Source organism: Pleurodeles waltl, chromosome 1_2, assembly GCF_031143425.1.
Source record: "Pleurodeles waltl isolate 20211129_DDA chromosome 1_2, aPleWal1.hap1.20221129, whole genome shotgun sequence".
In the NCBI taxonomy this organism is placed as follows: domain Eukaryota; kingdom Metazoa; phylum Chordata; class Amphibia; order Caudata; family Salamandridae; genus Pleurodeles; species Pleurodeles waltl.
Genome location: NC_090437.1, coordinates 11,906,468 through 11,922,250, shown reverse-complemented (window position 1 = coordinate 11,922,250; position 15,783 = coordinate 11,906,468). Strand labels below are relative to the sequence as shown.

General features: G+C 44.5%; 1 protein-coding gene across 4 annotated transcripts in view; it reads left to right on the top strand.

The window, feature by feature from the left end:
- LOC138296446 (protein phosphatase 1 regulatory subunit 3B-like) overlaps positions 1 to 15,783 on the top strand; it is a 29,311-nt gene that overhangs the window by 4,729 nt on the left and 8,799 nt on the right. For 2 of the 4 annotated variants that reach the window (XM_069235590.1, XM_069235596.1), the window contains exon 3: positions 4,101 to 4,232. The exons of the other annotated variants lie outside the window; for them this stretch is intronic. The gene's annotated coding sequence lies outside the window, so the exon portion shown is untranslated. The remainder of the gene's footprint in view (positions 1 to 4,100; positions 4,233 to 15,783) is intronic. 4 annotated transcript variants of the gene reach the window in all.

The following is a 15,783-nucleotide window of genomic DNA, read 5'->3' as shown; positions in this document are numbered from 1 at the left end:
CTTCTCCCACCTCGCCACCAAAAACTGCAACTCCCTCCTCGTCAACCTACGTCTGACCCAGGACCTTCAGGAAATGACTCAAGGCCTAGCTATCCGAGCAGTAGCAACACTCCCAAGCGCCCTGAGACCCTAACGGGTGAGTAGCACACTTAACAATTGATTGATTGAAAATGAAATGCTGTCATGCAGTGGAAGTAATATGGTTACATTTTAATTGCCTGTTGCTGTATTTGTGTTGAATGGATGGTCTTGGTCCAGCCAGTGTTAACATGTTTAAAATAAACTAAAAAAAAAAAAAAACACACACACACACACAAAATGGTTCAGTAATGCTATTAAAACGTGCTGCACAATTTTTCCTTTTCTTGACACATGATTTAGTTAACAAACTGATACTTCCCTGTCGCAGAAGTACTGGAGATAAGATCTTTATCTTCCGGGAGTAGAGATGTGTAACTGCCCCACTGGACACAAGGCGGAACTTGTTCGGATATAATCGAGTGGGGCGTGAAGAGTAAAGATTGATATTGTTTGCCAGCATTAATTAATTCTGGTGTCGCAATTTAAACTTTAAGACAAAAGGTAGCTAGAGCATTACCCTCCATATTATTTTTCTGTCCCAGCAAAAAAAAAAAAAAAACGAATTTCTTTGAGCGGAGCACCTTTTTAAATGTAGGCATGAAACCTGATCAACCTTTAGGAAAGGCCTTTACTTGTGCAGTAACTCTTCACACCGTGTTTTTAGTTAATTTTTGTAATCGGCATATACAGGGAGTGCAGAATTATTAGGCAAGTTGTATTTTTGAGGATTAATATTATTATTGAACAACCATGTTCTCAATGAACCCAAAAAACTCATTAATATCAAAGCTGAATATTTTTGGAAGTAGTTTTTAGTTTGTTTTTAGTTTTAGCTATGTTAGGGGGATATCTGTGTGTGCAGGTGACTATTACTGTGCATAATTATTAGGCAACTTAACAAAAAAAAATATATACCCATTTCAATTATTTATTATTACCAGTGAAACCAATATAACATCTCAACATTCACAAATATACATTTCTGACATCACAAAACAAATCAGTGACCAATATAGCCACCTTTCTTTGCAAGGACACTCAAAAGCCTGCCATCCATGGATTCTGTCAGTGTTTTGATCTGTTCACCATCAACATTGCGTGCAGCAGCAACCACAGCCTCCTAGACACTGTTCAGAGAGGTGTACTGTTTTCCCTCCTTGTAAATCTCACATTTGATGATGGACCACAGGTTCTCAATGGGGTTCAGATCAGGTGAACAAGGAGGCCATGTCATTAGATTTCCTTCTTTTATACCCTTTCTTGCCATCCACGCTGTGGAGTACTTGGACGCGTGTGATGAAGCATTGTCCTGCATGAAAACCATGTTTTTCTTGAAGGATGCAGACTTCTTCCTGTACCACTGCTTGAAGAAGGTGTCTTCCAGGAACTGGCAGTAGGACTGGGAGTTGAGCTTGACTCCATCCTCAACCCGAAAAGGCCCCACAAGCTCATCTTTGATGATACCAGCCCAAACCAGTACTCCACCTCCACCTTGCTGGCGTCTGAGTCGGACTGGAGCTCTCTGCCCTTTACCAATCCAGCCACGGGCCCATCCATCTGGCCCATCAAGACTCACTCTCATTTCATCAGTCCATAAAACCTTAGAAAAATCAGTCTTGAGATATTTCTTGGCCCAGTCTTGACGTTTCAGCTTGTGTGTCTTGTTCAGTGGTGGTTGTCTTTCAGCCTTTCTTACCTTGGCCATGTCTCTGAGTATTGCACACCTTGTGCTTTTGGGCACTCCTGTGATGTTGCAGCTCTGAAATATAGCCAAACTGGTGGCAAGTGGCATCGTGGCAGCTGCACGCTTGACTTTTCTCAGTTCATGGGCAGTTATTTTGCGCCTTGGTTTTTCCACACGCTTCTTGCGACCCTGTTGACTATTTTGAATGAAACGCTTGATTGTTCGATGATCACGCTTCAGAAGCTTTGCAATTTTAAGAGTGCTGCATCCCTCTGCAAGATATCTCACTATTTTTTACTTTTCTGAGCCTGTCAAGTCCTTCTTTTGACCCATTTTGCCAAAGGAAAGGAAGTTGCCTAATAATTATGCACACCTGATATAGGGTGTTGATGTCATTAGACCACACCCCTTCTCATTACAGAGATGCACATCACCTAATATGCTTAATTGGTAGTAGGCTTTCGAGCCTGTACAGCTTGGAGTAAGACAACATGCATAAAGAGGATGATGTGGTCAAAATACTCATTTGCCTAATCTGCACTCCCTGTAAAGCAGCAGGTGGATCATGCTGCAAATCCATAATTATGTGAAAAGCGCCGCAGGATTTTGTAATTCTGTTGTCTTGGAGTATGGAAACGCCACTGTGTATATTTTAAGACTTGATAACCATGGTTCTTGTAGGATGCATGCTGCACTGTTCAGGTGAACCTAAAAAGACGATTTTGACAATTCATTTGTCAGTGTCCTCAAGGAAATGAATTGGTTAAAAAGCGTGACTCGACACTACATGCTTGGTTTCTTTTGCTCCTCCAAACATTCAATTTCACCGCATTTGAGGGTGGCCTTTGTTTTCGCATGGCTGGATCTTAAGTCTTTCGTGGCCTACCGAGCTTCTCACCAGACGAAATGGTTGTGGCCATTTGGAAGAATTGTATACTTCTGTAATGTTTGGCGCATGAGCCAGGGACTTGCTCCTAGCGGCCGTGAACTCGATTTAAAGTGTCGATCCTGGTCTGAGCAAATGAATTAGACTTTTTTTTACCATAATGCACCTGCCTTAAACTGCAGTTGACTGATAGCAAAGATCGTATTTCATATTCTTAGTTCTTTTGAAGGTGCATTGGAGCAGTTGTTCGGCGTACCTTTTTATAAAATAGTGTGCAGATACTGTAATCCTTGCAATAGAATCTCACCTGATTAGCCAACATTTACAGCCCAGATGCACATAGGTTATTCGGTTAAAAGCGTAAACGTGGAAGGCCTAAACCTAACACAGATGGGATGAAACAAAACTCGTACTACCTCGCAAAAACTTTGTTTTAGGTGGAAGCTTTTAACAAGTTTCCGCAGTGACTGGCAACTGTTGCTCCTGTGAAGCGACATGAACATAAAAACAGTATTTTGATCGATATTGCCTTTCTGCCATAACCATTGAGGAAGCACTTAAGACCGCCAACCATATGGAAACTAGCCATGTCTTAGAATACACCACACCTGTTGTCACAACTGCATTAGTCGAATGGATAATCCGTTTAATAAGATTGGACTCTTAATTACTTTCGGTATAATTCCAGTCTCTAGTTCTCCTCTGGTGCCCCTCCCTTTATTTTTATCATCACTAATCTTATCTGTTCTTAATATAGTGGTAGTAATTTAGCATGGTCACATACCATAGGCTTTAGCCCACCCCCCCACCCCCCCAATGCAGTTTACCGTACGATTGGCAAAAAATGTCTGAATCCCTGCACTCAGAAATGGTCAGAAAAGCTGTCCTACTTTCCATTGTCATATGCAGCAAATAAAACAGAAGGGTGATTGTTTAGTATACTGGACTAGCGGTGTGGTTGCCAGGCCGCATTCCTTATGTCCAGGGGGCACAATGAGTCTGGGTGGAGACCGTAGTCTCAAAATGCCTGCTGCTGCACTGCCTCGCCTGATGAGCCAGATAGAAAATCTGCGAATCTTAAAGGGGCTGCCTTTGAGAGAAACATGTAAAAACTGCTGATGCTTAATAGGAAATGCGTATATCAGGAAGGCTACTGTTGAGTAGTATTTGTTACAAGGCATTTGAAAATCGGTTCAAAGTGCATTTCTCTCTGTGCCTATCTTTAAATGTAATAATAATAATGCCTTTGTTTGGGATTGGGGGTGTGGGTGTTTTTGTTTGTTTTTATTAATACCACTGGGGTAGAGAGACAGGCGGAAACACTAATTTAGTTCCGTTTCTTACGGTCCTTATAAATACTTATGCACTACCCTGGCCTAATTGTTTTGGGGAACCCTGGTGTCCAGTAATGGTTATATCTACCTCTTGTTAACTGTCTCTCGGCTCTAGGCACTTGTGTCCTGGCTGTCTTCTAACCGGAGCTAGGAAGTGGTGTCTGACCTAGGAGCGAGAAGTTACTTACTGTGGAAACGGGAGTCGATATATCGAGTAACTTACAAATGGGATGACGTTTCAAGTATAGTAAGTATCTCGGGAATCGTCAGTGTGGACTTGGCGCTCTCCGGACTTGATTGCAGTGCCAGGACAAAACATTCCATTGCCTGGTTGTGCATGTTGGTATGCTGGTGGTCTTCAGCTCTTGCAAGTGTGTATACTTCTCCACGTGGTGTCAGTCCCTTCGATTAGTCTCCCAGACCTGAAGTCCGGCGGTAGGTGGGTTTTCCCTGTGAGGACTTAACGATCTCACCATGATCTGTGGTGGGTGGAGTCTGTGGCAGTGGGTGTAGACATTTTGAATAAGCGGGTGAGTTGGTCAGCAGGGGCTGAAAACTTCCTTCGCGTGTTCCGAAGCACTATCAACCCTCCACCCCTCCCAAAACGAATAAATACGTTCTGCATTGAGCTAGCAATTATTCTAGGTTTGTCTTAATTCTTGTGTATTCTATGGACACCTCATCCGCCTGCTCTCCTGCTGTGCTTTCTCGGATCTCATGTTTAAAAAAAAAAAAAAAAAAAACTCACACACAACCGGTATGTAGTGTTTGAAAGCCTTGAATCCATTGAGAACGACTGTAAAAACCTGCTTTTTCTGCCTTCACCTGCCTCCTTTATATTGTGACATTAGACAAGGTTACAGGCACAATCAGCAATTACCGGCGTTAACAGAGCTGTCTTTGTATCTCGGTTGTGTCAGCAGAGAATGGCGCTTTTTACATAATAGCTCTGTTCTGGTGTAATACATGTCTGCTGCGACTCCATGCCAAGCAGGAGCCCTGCATGTGGCACTGACCGCTGTAGTTGTCTTCACTCACCCTTTGACTGCCCAAGCAGTGCAGAGTGGCTCTCATGTGGTTACTTTTAGCTGGCTAGTGAGCTTTTGAAAAACATTAGCCCGATTCTCTCTCTTGGTTTATTCTTTACACCACGCGATTTTTCTTGCACATAATGTCGCTGTAGAAGGCAGCTTGGTTAGCTCCTGCGTTATTTTCTGCACGTAATTTTGTAAGTGTAGTGTGGACAGCATCACACCGATTACTAGCGACGAGTGCAGTGTACATTTTCTGTGCCCTCGCACTTTTTCGACGGGTTTGAATTTAGAGTTTGTAATATTAGTGTTGTAGGTATTAACGACTTTCAGGAAATGCTTGTTTTGCGGCTGTGGTAAGCCGATGAGAGTTGGCACAATGTGATGGATTGTGGGTCCTGTGGTGAGTATACGGACTTCATTTTTTTTTTTAATCCTCCGATGCCTGTGGTGGACTCGGATCATTCTTGCAATGGGTTGAGAACGATTCTTGTGATTTTTATAGTTCTTCAGGCGCTTGTTATCGATTGTCTGTGTGGTACCACGCCACACAGTGTCCTAACAAATCTAAGCCGTTCACAAATGCTCTAAGGCCTTTTAAGACATAAAAGACTTTAGGGTATTAGCTGTTGGTAACCATTATATCATGCCCGGTGTTCATTTTTCTTGCCTACGCTATGTAGGCAGGCTGGCCATGGTTTCCATTGTTTCTGTACCACCGCGGAAACCATGGCGGTAGGCACTATCAGTGCCTGGGTATTCATTCCCTGGCACTGATAGGGGTCTCCCCCTTCCTACCACCCCTCCACATTTACATACACCCATTCATACACACAGCAAGACTCACAAACATACATCCAGGCACACACGCAGTCTCATGACACATCATCACACGCATTCACAGTCACACACACCCCCAGACGCCCTCCCCCTCCTGTCGGAGAACCCGACTTACCTGATTGCAGGGGGTCCTCCGGCAGGAGACTCGGCGCAGCACTGCTGCCAGCAAAACACCGCCAGGCTGTACCATGGAACATGATATGGTAGGCGGTGTGTTGCTGGCGTGGTGCTGCTGCTGGCAGCAGCTCCACCTTTCCGCCGCCATGACCGGAGACTGAATTCCGCCAGCATTCTGTCGGGATTCCGTCTACAGTCATAATGCAATAGGTGGTCTGTAGCTACGATGACAGTATGTTGGTGGCATTTGCCGCCAAGGTCCTTTTTTACTTGAAATCGTTTGATGTGAAGGGGATTGTTGAAAGGTGGCTCTTGGTGGATCAAAATGAGGTACACTGTCCAAAGAGTCCAAGCAGTCCCCTGGGGTATCACAGAGGCATAAATCACATTCCACATGCTCTCTTTTTGGGTAGTGTGGTCGAGCAGTTGGGCATATCAGAGGGTAGTTCTAAGCATGTGAGGCGCACACACACTCATGCAATGAGTGAGACACACTCAATAAAGAAATCCAACACCAAGTTACAAAAAATAACATTTTTATATAAACTAATCCCAAGATCACTGGAACCAGATGAGTACTTTTATAGCTCAGAATTTTTAGAGTTTCAAAAAGTGAACACCGTGCATTTTTCAAGAAGCTGCAATTGGGAGGCAGGTAGATCTCGACCCTTGAGGTCCTCATGCACGCTGGGGCACCATCTCTCCACTCCTCCCTGAGCTGTAGGGCGTCTTCTGGTGTCTGGACAGTACTGGAGTTCCCTGTGGTTGCTGGGGTGCCGCAGAAGTACTCTGCATATGTGGACTGGGGGTCCAATCCGACCAAGCCAATAAGTGGGCTTAGGTCTCACAGGGAGATGTGGGGACACCCTTGGTTCTCTTCCCCTGGGTCCGGGGCAGACAGGTGCAGAGCTGTCCTAGGGGCATCAGGTCTTTGTCTTCTGGTCACTCACTGCTGGGGTGGGTGGGGTCTGAAAACGCCATTTTGAAGTCCACAGTGGGTGAGCACAGGGTGGGCTTCTTTTCTGGAGGGCCTGGGGACCACGCTGACTCAGTTGGCCCACTTTTTAACACAGACTGGGAAGTTCAGGTGCAGTGGTGATGTCCGCCGTCTGGGTTCTGACAGTCCTCTCCTCTCAGGTCTTTCTTGGGTCCCTGCAGATACAGGAGAGTAGCTCCTTTACTCAAAGGGAGTTCCTGATGGCGAAGCACTAGCAGCCCTCAGTTGCTTTGAGGCTGCAGTGTCAAATCCGTTGCTCCTCAAGGGTCCGGTGCAGTAGGCAGGAAGGCAGGGTTGCTGCCAAGTCAGTCGTGCTCCTCCATTCTTTGGTTCAGCAGGGCGTGCGTTCCTTCTTGTCCATGTGTCAGATGGGTGTTTTTTTTTTTTTGGTTGCATCTTCCTCTGAGGAAGGCCAGATCTCCATACCAAAGGTGATGGACTTCTTTGAAGCTTCTGACTTAGAGTGCAGGCGCTCCTGTGGGGAGGGGGTGGATAACACCCCAGCCCATACAGGCTTCTGTTTCTGACCTCGAGAACAGGGGCTTTCATTGTGGGAGGTCAGTTTCTCATCTGTTGGTTGGTGGGTGGCTGGCTGACCAGAAGCGGCCAGTGAGCTCACCAGCAGGCAGTGGTTTTTCAGGGGCCCCTCTGGGAGCATGTATTAATAAATCTATCACTGGAGTCGATGATGGTTTATTAGTACAAGATGTTTGATGACAAACACCCCTAGCTTTAACGAAGGCCTCATGTAGCTTGGGGGCTCGTTCTGACCAGTGTCAAGCATGCATATTTAAAATGGTTTCCCTGCACACTTACTATGCCTAAGAATCGACCAAGTCACAGTAGAGGCATTTTTGTTCATGCATAATTACCCTTTACTTGTAATATATTGCCCCATACCTTGGAAGGTCTAGTAGTTGCCACGTGAAGAGTAGCAGTGGAGATGGTGTGGTGAAACGGATCAATTATAACGAGGGAAGGACATTTAAATAACCAACTTCTTCAATAACTATAACCAATGCCTTACATATGGGAAGGGGAGCCCACATGAGGGTTCAGCAGGGCGTGCGTTCCTGCCTGTCCATGTGTCAGATGGGTGTTTTTTTTTTTGGTTGCATCTTCCTCTGAGGAAGGCCAGATCTCCATACCAAAGGTAATGGAGTTCTTTGAAGCTTCTGGCTTGGAGTGCAGGCGCTCCTGTGGGGAGGGGGTGGATAACACCCCAGCCCATACAGGCTTCTGTTTCTGACCTCGAGAACAGGGGCTTTCATTGTGGGAGGTCAGATTCTCATCTGTTGGTTGGTGGGTGGCTGGCTGACCAGAAGCGGCCAGTGAGCTCACCAGCAGGCAGTGGTTTTTCAGGGGCCCCTCTAGGAGCATGTATTAATAAATCTATCACTGGAGTCGATGATGGTTTATTAGTACAAGATGTTTGATGACAAACACCCCTAGCTTTAACGAAGGCCTCATGTAGCTTGGGGGCTCGTTCTGACCAGTGTCAAGCATGCATATTTAAAATGGTTTCCCTGCACACTTACTATGCCTAAGAATCGACCAAGTCACAGTAGAGGCATTTTTGCTCATGCATAATTACCCTTTACTTGTAATATATTGCCCCATACCTTGGAGCTGGAGGAGTGTCTTACAGATATTACAAGTAGTGTTTTAGGGGAAAATGGCACACAAGTGTGTACCATGTTGTGTTCTCAATTTCGGAAGAACCCTGTCACGCAACCTGCAATGGAGGTCTGCAAAAGGTTGGTGCTGGGTCACTCAGAGAGGCACAAGTTGTGCTGCCGCTCTGAGGGGCCCTCTTCAGTACCCTTGCCCTAAGTACCAGGGGTGCCATTTACTAGGGACTTGTAGATATGCTGAAGGGCTTGGTCACTGGGGGGCGGGATTGGGTGGGGGGGGGGGTGGGTCACTGCAACCAGAACCTACAAGGAATCCAAGGGTACGCTGATGATCTCCTAAGTGTAGGCAGAACAGGTTTACAGAGGCTTCTAAACACCTCAACTGCATACTGCAGTGAAACGAGGTAGTTGTCAACTTCAGGAAAACAAATTTATATATCTTTGGCAAAAAGGTTACTAAAAAGGCAACTGGTATTAAGAGGAAACTCCAGTCTCGAGAAATAACTGCTAATATCTAGGAGGATACCAACAAAAACAAATGATGGGCGGGATGTGGAACCAATCAAACATTCACCCACACTCACAATCTGGGTTTAATGTATCAATTATTTTGCTCACCATGCCACCCCAGTTTGGACCCAGCCATATGTAAATCAATCTTTACCCTTTTTCTCATGGAAGCTTTCAGCCCGAACTGTCAGTCCAGGCCCTCCCTGGACTGGAAATAAGCATCCTGGGACTGGTTTCAGGGTATCACCCTTCATCAGCAAGGCTAGCTTGAATCCAGTGGCATAGTGAGCCCGGTACCCACGTCTGGGCCTACCCGGCACACTTATGGCTACAAATTAAAAAAACAGATGAATGACGGAATTTAGAGCAAATCATTCACCCACAGTCAGATCTGGGTTTAATCCATTAGTTGGCTGTCTCTTAGACAACTGTTGTATATACTTAAGGTTTCAGCCCATCCATAGGCTTCCCATTTGCTGTTTCCGCATCGTTGCTCTCATATTCTTACTCCCCATTTGTCCATGGTATGCACTTGTCATGTCTCTTCTTGTGTCTAGCCCTTCCCCAGAGCACGGTCCAATTAAACTACCTCTCCGCTCTACTTTTTTTTTTGCAAAACCCTTTTGAGGAAATAAATAATTTTTAGGGAGGCAGATGTTTATCGTGCATCGTGACTGCAACCTTCTGCACCAACATAAGACTCCAAAAGGATCTTTGTTCTCTCTTTGTCGTTCACACTCCCTGGTGGGAGAAGGCAGTTTATATTTTAAAAGCTGGAGGGACTGCAAGCTAGAGTAAGTGAAGACTTAGTGGGACCAGCTGGCAGTGGCTTAATCCTTTCACGTTTTCAAGCACAGAGATTATTTTTTATTTATCAAAGCAATGCTCTGGCCGCAAGCAGGAGGTAATAAGCATTCATCAGGGGTACCATGTAGTCAGTTAAACTAGCCAGCCATTTTGCCCATCATTGGATGAGCAAAATTTGACCTTTTTCAGGAACCCTTTACCAAGAAACTTTCAAAACCACTCAGGACATGAAGTATGTATAAAGATTGCTTCGGTACATGCTCTTAAACTGAGCTACCTTTCTGTGTAACAAGGGTGGAAATTTGTCAGTGACGTGCCTGAAGGCTACAGGTACTATTTCTGTACATATAGAGTAGGTAGAAAAGATGCATTTCCGGCTGTTAGATTCGCTGCTTGAGTTGCTCGCAGTCATATTTTTGACATCCTTTTTGTTCATTTGCAGCTTATCAGAGCGTAATGCATTGATTGTGCTCCTATCTGAAAAATTAGCTGTTTTTCTAACTAAAAATAATAATTTATCAAACATCTGACTTGCAGAAACATTGCTTTTTCATGTTTTTGGTCTGCTTTGTTTTGCTTCACTTTTATTGAAGCGAGGTTTGAGGTACCCTCTTAAATAGTTTTTCTTACCATTGTTTTTGACGTTTAGAAGCACCGTAAGCAAGTGGTAGGTGTGTGTGGTGTGTTTTTGTTGTTGTTTTTTTTACTCCACTACATGCTATTTCACGACATGCAATACCACTGCAAATAATTACGCTCCATGTCAACACAATCACGATCTACATACGTCTGGTACACAATACCACATAATTACTATCCACATAATTCCACTACACACACACACACACTCTCTATAACACGTGGCTAAAGGACATTGAAATTGACTATGCCAGTAGCGCTTGGATTGCTGCATAGACAAAACCTATTGGCTTTGCCAATGCTTGTTTGCTTGTGGAAACGGGGCCGCTTAAATGGTTTATGGCTGCAGAAATAAGCACCGGTTGTAGTTGGTGTTTTTTATTTTGGTCCGCAGTGAGGTGGTGGGCAGCCAGCGGGTTAGGAATGTCCAGGAACATGCACTGTATTCAAGTGGAGGGGGGAGAAACTTTGCACTTAATGAGGAACCTAAAGTGAAGTTTTATGTTGCTTCAGTAAGATTTTAACTCCACAGAGACCCTCCAATGTCCTTGTAACACACATTTTTCACACTCGGATATCTTTGTGAATATTTATATATATATATATATATATATATATATATATATATATATATATATATTTTAATCTCAGACACACCAGCCTGTTTCCTTCCGGGGGATTTGTTGGTAGAGAGATAGCTCTCTGCTTCCATTTAATGTTTCTCACACAAACTGTTTTCTAAATTTCGTACAAATCTGATGTAAGATCTATGCTTGGGAAAACGTAAGCCCTTTTTTGTCGCTGATGGCCCTTCTATCTAACCCCCCCCCCCCCCCCCTCCCCCCCACATTGGACTAATATCAGTAGAGTAGTTGGGGTTTGGGGGGCGGAGTTCAGGGGGGGGGGTTCAAATGTTTAATTTTTCCTAATGCCACACACACATTACACCAAAAAAAACGGACACATTAACTAAGTAGCACTTTATTTCAACGGTCTGAAACTGTTGCTTAACACATCTAAAATAACCACACAAACTATAGTAACGGCCCAAATGAATTTTGTTCGCAGTAGAGATGGTGCGTGCCTCAGATTGATGTTGCGTGAGGATTTTTATTGAGTTAATAGTCTGAGTGTCTTGACATTTTTCACAGGTCTTGGAAAGATACAGACCGACAGCATTAGCTTGAAAGTCAGACATGTTGATGATCCTGCAAAAATAGTCTCTGCCTGCTCAAGAAGGAGTCAAGCCTTACGGGCTTTACCTTAATGCTATTCATTACCATGTTGAATAATAGACTGCGATTATGATCCACTCTAAGCTTGTTCCATATGCTGGGCATGGGTAATAAGTTTGTGCATCCTCTTAAATAAGATTTTAACTTCAATATTGAAAAAAAATCAAATTGAAACATTGTCCTGCCTTTTTAATCTGATACCTTTTTAGTATCTAATTAAATACTTTTCCTCCATTCAATTTAAAATGTTATATTCAGTGTGACACTTGTGGGGTTTTTCCTCCCCACAAATGCCAGGTTTCTCCTTTGCACAGAGGAACAACACAAGTTGTGTCTCCATACTCTGTAAAACCGACAGGTAAGTAGAAGTAGTTGTATAGAGGACTGCAGCTCTGTACAAATATTTGATGCTTTTGACTCTTTTTATTTTTTTATTTTTATTTTTTACTGTTCTCTCCTTTGCTGATATACCTTCATGTTGATATATATTGTGTGTGTGTGTATATATATATATATATGTGTGTGTGTGTAATATATATATATATATATATATATATATATATATGTTCGATGGCATGTGTAGCTGCAGATACACATGCTTTGCACATCCCGCCATCTAGTGTTGGGCTCGGAGTGTTACAAGTTGTTTTCTTCGAAGAAGTCTTTTCGAGTCACGAGATTGAGGGACTCCTCCCATTTCGGCTCCATTGCGCATGGGCGTCGACTCCATCTTAGATTTTTTTTTTTTTTTTTTTTTTTCGCCATCGGGTTCGGACGTGTTTCTTTTTGCCCTGTGTTTCGGGTCGGAAAGTTATTTAGAATCTCGGAAAAATCGTCTGTATTGTTTGCGTTCGGTGTCTGGTTAGTTACAACAGATCGACACCGACTTTTGAAGAGCTCCGGTGGCCCTTCGGGGTTTTTTCGATTTCCCCCTTCGGGGCCTGGTCGGCCCGGCCACGTGTCTCCAAGGCTGATGGAACGGACCCCATTCCTCTTCTGCGCAAGATGTCACAACAAGTATCCGTATACAGATCAGCATCTGGTCTGTAACTTGTGTTTGTCTCCAGAGCACAAGGAAGATACTTGTGAAGCCTGTCGAGCGTTTCGATCGAGGAAGACATTAAGAGAGCCAGAAGACTGCAGATGGCGTTGGCGCCGATAGGACAAGGGCGTTTCGAGGAGGAAGAAGAAACCTTCTCCATTCAGGAGTCGGACTCAGACGAGCTTGATCCCGAAGAAATGCCGAAAACCGTGAGTAAGACGTCGAAACATAACTCACGAGAAGACCACAAAAGCCCAGGGGACGCCACCGCCAACAGGCCATGGCTTAACCTGAAAAATAGGTGACCGATCATCGGCACCGAAAAAGGGCACGCTTGTGTCTAAGTCATCCGACTCCGGTCGAGATACCGGCACACAGCAATCTCGGGCCCGAGACAGTGGCACCGAAATGGGTCGGCACCGAGACACCACGACGCCGAAAATAAAGAAGGTTTCCTCGGAGCCCAAAAAGGTTTCGATTCCGAAACATCCAGCCTCGGAACCGAAAACAGGTTCCTACACAGAGGAACAGGGATTGTCCTCCTAAATGCAAGGACATAAGTTCGGAGAAGAACTTGAATCAATGGAGCCAGACTACATTCAAAGGAGGCTCCACATTCAAAAGGACACAGGGAAGATAAGCACTCTTCCCCCAATTAAAACGAAAAGAAGACTTGCCTTTCAAGAAAAGGACAAGCAGCCACAGGCTAAGGTGGCAAGACAAACAACTCCGCAACCATCTCCACCACCATCAATGCACACATCACCGGTAGCCACTCCACCACTGATGCAATCCCCGATTCATACTGCAATGAGTCAAGATGATTCCGACGCATGGGACCTTTATGATGCTCCGGTGTCAGATAGCAGCCCAGACTGTTACCCTGCGAGGCCGTCGCCACCTGAAGACAGTACATCCTACACGCAGGTGGTCTCAAGGGCAGCTGCTTTTCATAACGTCACCTTGCATGCAGAACCAATTGAGGATGACTTTTTGTTTAATACACTATCCTCCACTCATAGCCAATACCAAAGCTTACCTATTCTCCCTGGAATGCTAAAACACTCCAAACAAGTATTTCAGGATCATGTGAAAGGCAGGGCCATAACTCCAAGGGTGGAGAAAAAGTACAAGCCACCGCCAACAGACCCTGTTTATATTACGCAGCAATTAACACCAGACTCTGTGGTTGTTGGGGCAGCTCGCTAGAGAGCAAACTCTCATACTTCGGGAGACGCACCACCTCCAGACAAGGAGAGTCGCAAATTCGACGCTGCGGGGAAAGGGTTGCAGCACAAGCAGCAAACCAATGGCGCATTGACAACTCACAAGCACTTCTGGCAAGATACGATAGAGCTCATTGGGCCGAAATGCAGCATTTCATAGAACACTTACCCATAGAGTTCCAGAAAAGGGCACAACAAGTGGTGGAGGAAGGACCAAGTATCTCAAATAATCAGATACGGTCAGCAATGGATGCAGCAGATACAGCTGCAAGGACAGTAAATACTGCAATAACAATAAGGAGACACGCATGGTTGCGTACGTCAGGATTCAAGCCGGAAATACAACAAGCCGTGCTGAATATGCCTTTTAATGAACAGCAGTTGTTTGGGCCGGAGGTGGACACTGCTATTGAGAAACTCAAAAAAGACACTGATACGGCAAAAGCCATGGGCGCACTCTACTCCCCACAGAGCAGAGGCACATTTCGCAAGACACAATTTAGGGGAGGGTTTCGAGGTCAACCTACAGAAGCCACAACCTCACAAGCAAGGCCCACTTATCAAAGCCAATATCAGCGGGGAAGTTTTCGGGAGCAATATAGAGGGGGACAATTCTAAAAGAATAGAGGGAAGTTCCAAAGCCCCAAAACTCCTCAAAACAAGCAGTGACTTCCAAGTCACACATCCCCAACACATAACACCTATGGGGGGGGAGACTAAGCAATTTTTACAAACATTGGGAGGAGATAACAACAGACACTTGGGTACTGGCAATTATCCAGCATGGTTATTGCATAGAATTTCTCAAATTCTCTCCAAACGTCCCACCGAAAAAACAATATGTCAAAACAACATATGGATCTTCTAGGACTAGAGATCTAGGCATTGCTACAGAAAGGAGCAATATAATTAGTACCAATCCAACAGAAAGAAACAGGAGTTTACTCTCTACTTTCTCATACCCAAAAAGGACAAAACACCAAGACCTATATTGGATCTAAGAACATTAAATACCTACATCAAATCAGACCACTTTCACATGGTGACATTACAAGACGTAATCCCACTGCTCAAACAACAAGACTACATGACAACACTAGACCTCAAGGATGCTTATTTCCATATACCAATACATCCTTCACACAGAAAGTACCTAAGATTTGTATTCCAAAGGGTACACTACCAATTCAAAGTGTTGCCATTCGGAATAACTACTGCGTCAAGAGTCTTTACAAAATGCCTGGCAGTAGTAGCTGCGCATATCGGAAGGCAGCAAATACATGTGTTCCCGTACCTAGATGATTGGTTAATCAAAACCAACACACTAAAACGGTGTTCACAACACACAAAGTACATCATACAAACCCTACACAAACTAGGTTTCTCAATCAACTACAAAAAATCACACCTTCAGCCGTGTCAGACACAGCAATACTTAGGGGCAACAATCGACACAGCAAGAGCGATTGCCACGCCAAATCCACAAAGAGTACAAGCATTTCACAATGTAATACAGGTCATATATCCAAACCAAAGGATACAAGTCAAAATAGTAATGAAACTACTAGGCATGATGTCCTCATGCATAGCCATTGTCCCAAACGCAAGATTGCACATGCGGCCCTTACAACAGTGCCTAGCATCACAATGGTTACAGGCACAGGGTCAACTTCTAGATCTAGTGTTGATAGACCGCCAAACATACACCTTGCTTCAGGTG